Below are 6,489 nucleotides of genomic sequence, written 5' to 3'. Positions count from 1 at the left end.
GTAAAACGCTTTGCATGCAATTCTGGCATTGAACGCCAGTTCCATGCTTGTTTCTGGCGTTTAGTGCCAGCTCTCCTCAGGGTATATTCCTGGCATTCAAACGCCAGGATGTTGCTTGTTTCTGGCGTTCAACACCAGATCCATGCTCTGTTCTGGCGTTGAACGCCAGCCAAATGCTCCTTACTGGTGTTTAAACGCCAGTAAGCCCTTCCTCCAGGGTGTGCTGTTTCTTCTGCTGTTTTTGATTTTGTTTTTAATTTTTGTATTTGTTTTGTGACTCCACATGATCTTGAACCTAAGAAAACATGAAAGAACAATAAAATAAAAATAAAATTAGATAAATAAAAATTGGGTTGCCTCCCAATAAGCACTTCTTTAATGTCAATAGCTTGACAGTGGGCTCTCATGGAGCCTCACAGGTGATCAGGTCAATGTTGTATATTCCCAACACGAAACTTAGAGTTTGGATATGGGGATTCAATACCAAACTTAGAGTTTGGATGTGGCCTCCCAATACCAAACTTAGAGTTTGATTGTGGGGGCTTTGTTTGACTCTGTACTGAGAGAAGCTTTTCATGCTTCCTCTCCATGTATACAGAAGAATACCCTTAGGTCTTAAACACGAGGTAGTCCCCATTCAATTAAAAGACTAATTCTCCTTTGTTAACATCTATCGCAGCTCCTGCTGTGGCTAGGAAAGGTCTTCCAAGGATGATGCATTCATCCTCCTCTTTCCTAGTGTCTAAGATTATGAAGTCAGCAGGGATGTAAAGGCCTTCAACCTTCACTAACACGTCCTCTACTAATCCATAAGCATGTCTTACTGACTTGTCTGCCATCTGTAATGAGAATATGGCAGGCTGTACCTCAATGATCCCCAGCTTCTCCATTACAGAGAGTGGCATAAGATTTATACTTGACCCTAGGTCACACAGAGCCTTCTCAAAGATCATGGTGCCTATGGTACAAGGTATTGAGAATTTACCAGGATATTATCTTTTTTGAGGTAAAGTTTGCTGAACCCATGTATCTAGTTCACTAATGAGCAAGGGAGGTTCACCTTCCCAAGTCTCATTACCAAACAATTTGGCATTCAGCTTCATCATGGCTCCTAGATATTGAGCAACTTGCTCTCCAGTTACATCGTCATCCTCTTCAGAGGAAGAATAGTCTTCAGAGCTCATGAATGGTAGAAGGAGGTTTAATGGAATCTCTATGGTCTCTATATGAGCCTCAGATTCCTTTAGGTCCTCTATAGGGAACTCCTTCTTGCTTGAGAGACGTCCCATGAGGTCTTCCTCATTGGGATTCACGTCCTCTCCTTCCTCTCTAGGTTCGGCCGTGTTGATTATATCAATGACCTTGCACTCTCTTTTTGGATTTTCTTCAGTATTGCTTGGGAGAGTACTAGGAGGAGTTTCAGTGACTTTCTTACTTAGCTGGCCCACTTGTGACTCCAAATTTCTGATGGAGGACCTCGTTTCACTCATGAAACTTAAAGTGGCCTTAGATAGATCAGAGACTATGTTTGCTAAACTAGAGGTGCTCTGCTCATAATTTTCTGTCTGTTGCTGAGAAGATGATGGAAAAGGCTTGCTATTGCTGAGCCTGTTTCTTCCACCATTATTAAAGCCTTATTAAGGATTTTGTTGATCCTTCCATGAGAAATTTGGATGATTTCTCCATGATGAATTATAGGTGTTTCCATAAGGTTCACCCATGTAATTTACCTCTGCCATTGCAGGGTTCTCAGGATCATAAGCTTCTTCTTCAGAAGATGCCTCTTTAGTACTGTTGGATGCATTTTGCCATCCATTCAGACTTTGAGAAATCATGTTGACTTGCTGAGTCAACATTTTGTTCTGAGCCAATATGGCATTCAGAGCATCAATCTCAAGAACTCCCTTCCTTTGAGGCATCCCATTATTCATGGAATCCCTCTCAGAAGTGTACATAAACTGGTTATTTGCAACCATGTCAATAAGTTCTTGAGCTTCTGCAGGCATTTTCTTTAGGTGAATGGATCCACCTGCAGAATGGTCCAATGACATCTTAGAGAACTCAGACAGACCATAATAGAATATATCCAGAATGGTCCACTCTGAAAGCTTGTCAGAAGGACACCTTTTGGTCATCTGCTTGTATCTTTCCCAAGCTTCATAGAGGGATTCACCATCTTTTTGTTTGAAGGTCTGAACATCCACTCTAAGCTTGCTCAGCTTTTAAGAAGGAAAGAATTTAGCCAGGAAGGCCGTGACCAGCTTATCCCATGAGTCCAGGCTATCTTTAAGCTGTGAGTCCAACTAAGTTCTAGCTTTGTCTCTTACAGCAAAAGGGAAAAGCATGAGCCTATAGACTTCAGGATCTACTCCATTAGTCTTTACAATCTCACAGATCTGTAAGAACTCAGTTAAAAATTGGTAGGGATCTTGTTCCGAGGGTTACCTGAAACGTGTAGCTCGGTCGTCTGGCAAGACCCGAGGTAGGGGTTCCGTGACCCGAGCTTGGTGTGCTGAGCGGCTGGGGGTTGTACCTGCAATGACACTCCGATGCTTAAATTAGCATGGGTCCAAGCAGATATTGAGTAGAATTAGAGTATGAGTTATACCTGGGTGCTCCAGTGTATTTATAGTGGTTGGCCGTGATCTTCCCTGGATAAGATATTCTTATCTTATCTTATCTTTTGGGAGTTTTATCTCTATCTTTGCGGAACCGCCTCTTCTAGGCCTATTTCGGCCTTTAGGTTTTGGGCTGCGTTCCTTTTGATGGGCCTTCCTTGCTATGATGTCCGAGGTCCGACCTTTAGGCGTGGGCCTTTGGATGAGGTCGGACCTTCTGCGAACTTCCCGAGTTTGGAGAGCTCGGTCAGGGTATGAACAGTGCCCCTGTCCGAGTTCGTCCTTTTGAGAGGTCGAGCTCGGGCATAGTCGTATTTTCAAAATTTTGAAAATGGCCGTTTCAGCATTTATTGCTTTTTACCGTTTCTCCTCGATTTCCGTTCGGGCTCTGTGAAGGCATTATTTATTTGCCCCTTTCCTCATTTTCTTTGTTTATTCTGTTCCCTTTCCCTTTTTTTGGGTTTTTCGCCACCTCTCTTTCGAGCATCTTCCTTCTTTCTCTCTGTTCTTCTTCTCCGATTCTTTCTGTGCGTTGTTTTTCGGGGTTTCCTCTGCGCCGCTGTTTTCGTTCTTCTTGCATCGGAGCTCGTCGTCTTCTTCCTTTCTTCCAGGTTTGTTTCTCGTCTTTACTTTCGCTGTGCACATATGCTTTTGTTTCTTTTTCTTCTATGCTGGGGTTGCCCCGAAAAGAGGCGCCGCCATTGCTTTGGTTGTTTGTATGTGGGGGGGGCTCTTTTCTCTTGGTACTTTGTTTTCGGGTTACTGCATTTTTCTTCTAAAAGAACTTTTGTTTTCTTGCTTCTGCTGAATGGGTTTTTTGCTGTCTGCCTATTATGTGATTTTTGGCTTGCTGTTGTATTCTTCTTTGTAGGCAAGATTTTTATGTCTCGAAAGGTGTTTCCAGCAATGTCGACCAAGATTCCGAGTGGTCTTGGTTGGGTAGATCCTGTTCCTCTAAGGGTCCCTTCTGTTGTAGATTCTGAGTATCTAGTTAGGTTCCGTAGGGAGTGTAGTATTTGTGAGAACAGGGAGTCTGAGCGAGATTATGAGCTAGTAGCCCCGGAGTCCGAGGAGAGAGTGTGCTTCCCGCCTTTAGAAAGTTCCGAGAAGCTATTCTTTTATGCTTACGATTGTTTTTTCTCTAAGCTGGGTGTACGACTTCCTTTTACCGACTTGGAGTCCGAGGTCCTTTGGTCTTGTAACCTTGCCCCTACGCAACTCCATCCAAATTCTTGGGCGTTTTTAAAGCTGTTTCAACTTTTGTGTCAGTTTTTGGGCGTCTCCCCTTCTGTTTCTCTTTTTTCCTATCTGTTCGTGTTGACGAAGCCGGGGTCGGGTGCTGGGAAGGTGTCCTGGGTCTCTTTTAGGGCTAACCTGGGAAAGAAGTTTTGTACCTTGTATGATGAGTCGTTTCATGATTTCAAGAACTACTATTTCAAGGTCCGGGCTGCTGGAGATGTCCGACCTTTCTTTCTAGATGAAAGTGGGGAGCCTTCTTTTCCTCTTTGTTGGCAGGAGAATGTAGTGTCGGTGAAGTATACTTTTGAGAGTCTAGATGAGGTGGAGCAGGCTTTTGTGGGTGTGTTGAGCAGTTTGTGGGGTCGGGCACCTCACTTGGATACGAAGAAAATGTTGGGAGATCCAAGCCTTCTCCGTTCCGAGTTAGGTAGTTCCCGACCTCTTTGAGATTTCATCTTAGTATTTTGGCTTCGTTTTGGAGGTTTTTCTGTTGTGATAATCCCTTTCTTTTGTTTCTGCAGAGATGTCTTCTCAGGCTGATTCCATGAAGTTCCTTCGTCGGTCGAAGAAGTCTGCGGCTGCTCGGAATATCGAGGCTGGGGCTTCTGCCCGATCTTCTCCGCAGAAGACTACCGTGGGTGTTCAGACTCGGTCGAAGACCATTCCGACTCCTCAGTTCCGAGCTATCACTCAAGATCCTCCGACCTCCGGACCCGGTCACCTTTCCCCGTCTTCGACCTCGGGTCCTCCCCCCAAGAAACAGAAGACCTCTCAAGAGCTTGCCGGTTTCAATGATAAGGATTTTGACGCTCTTGGTTGGATTGAGCAGCACATTCTCCCCCAGACCTTTATTTCTACTGATGATGCGTCTATGGAGCATCACTTTCAGTATATGGCGCGGAGCTGTGTTCGGATGGCTAGTCTTCATGCCGCTATTGCTCGGGAGTTCAAGAAAGCTCCCCTTGGGGCGACCAGCTCCCGACTTGAGAAGGCACGGTCCGAGCTTGATAAGATTAGTCAACTGAAGGCTGCCAGGATTACTGAGCTGGAGGCCTCTTTGGAGGAAGAGAAAACTAGGGCCACCGCGGCTGTGGCGGCGGCGAAGACATCTGAGGAGATGGCGAGGGTGGCGACGGAGAACTATACTAAGCTGTATGCCGAGCTTGTGGAGACGAAGGAGAAGTTGCAGTCTGCTCGGGATGATTTTTACGAGCTGGAAGATAATGTGGCCAAGGGTATGGATGCTATGTTTGTGAATTTGAGGGATCAGGTCCGGGTTCTTGCTCCCGACCTGGATCTGAGCTTATTCAGTACGGAAAACATTGTTGTGAAGGGAAAGATTGTTCCTGCTCCTGCCGAGGATGAGGTTCCGGTGTCCGACCACAAGGCTCCGGTGTCCGACCCCGAGGTTCCGGTTGTGAACCCGACTTCACCTTTGGCTGAGGATAGATCTGGTGTGGAGGTTTCAAACCGGGATGACGTTGCCGTCGATGCAGTCCCGATATCTATGTTTCAGCCTGCTGTCAATGTGGAGTCCGGAAAGGGCCTCGATCCTCTGTAATCTTGTACTTCTTGGTGTTTTGCCCGACCTGTGGGCTCTTCTGTTTTTGGATGGTTTCTGTTGAACGCTTTGGACACCTTTTGTTTTATTTAGCTACTTGTAGTAACTTTATCATGTGGTGTTTTCTGTTCGCGCTTGACTTTTTGTTTCCGCTTTTGTGCTTTTTAGTCGTTTTCGGATAACAACTTTTTAGCTAGCGTTTTGACTTCTTGTTTTCGCTTTTGTGCTTTTTAGTTGTTTTCGATTAACAACTTTTTAGCTAGCGTTTTGACTTTATGTTTCCGCTTTCGTGCTTTTTAGTTGTTTTCGATTAACAACTTTTTAGCTAGCGTTTTGACTTCTTGTTTTCGCTTTTGTGCTTTTTAGTTGTTTTCGATTAACAACTTTTTAGCTAGCGTTTTGACTTTATGTTTCCGCTTTCGTGCTTTTTAGTTGTTTTTCGGATAACAACTTTTTAGCTAGCATTTTGAAACTTCTTTCGATTTCGTTCTTTTCGCTTGTACTTTTTAGTTGCTTTTTGTAAAGCAACTTTTTAGTAAGCGTTTTTCGAAATCCTGGTTCTTGCCGTTTTAAGGCTTCTTTCTTGGGCCGAGCTTTTTCTCGGACATCGGGTGCTCGAGTACCTCCTTTTTGTTAGGTCCGACTTTGTCGTTGGTCGGTCCTTTTGAGTTATTTCTGTAATCTCTTTTTATTTGGCTTTTTGAGCCATTTTAGAGTTACTTTATAACTCTTTGTTGGGTCCGACTTCGTCGTTTGGTCGGCCTTTTTAAGTTATTTTTGTAACCTCTTTTTTATTTGGCTTTTCGAGCCATTTCAGAGTTACTTTATAACTTCTCACATTAATTTGAAACTCGTCGCTTTATCTTTGCCGACCTTGTATGGTCTCTTGGCAAATGATTTTTTGCGTTTTGCCGAGCATAAATTAATGCGCCTTGGTGGGGATACTTTCTAGGATTTGCTTCATTATGAGGAAGAGAAAATAGAGAAATTTGATTAGTATTAAAAAGAAAGAATATTTACAAAGTGTTTACCCTTTAGGTCGGGTATCCTACTTAACCGGGTGTCTCATTA

At 44.1% G+C, this 6,489-nt stretch overlaps 1 non-coding gene across 1 annotated transcript; it reads left to right on the top strand.

Annotated features, from left to right (window-relative positions):
* Positions 1–2,105: 2,105 nt before the first annotated feature.
* Positions 2,106–2,213, top strand: LOC130958368 (small nucleolar RNA R71). The gene has a single exon (XR_009077494.1). It is a non-coding gene; the product is annotated as a small nucleolar RNA R71 (small nucleolar RNA).
* The last annotated feature ends 4,276 nt before the right edge of the window (positions 2,214–6,489 follow it).

This window comes from Arachis stenosperma, chromosome 10 (assembly GCF_014773155.1).
Source record: "Arachis stenosperma cultivar V10309 chromosome 10, arast.V10309.gnm1.PFL2, whole genome shotgun sequence".
Classification (NCBI taxonomy): Eukaryota; Viridiplantae; Streptophyta; class Magnoliopsida; order Fabales; family Fabaceae; genus Arachis; species Arachis stenosperma.
Note: the sequence above shows the minus strand (reverse complement) of the source record. Positions and strands in the feature narration are given on the sequence as shown.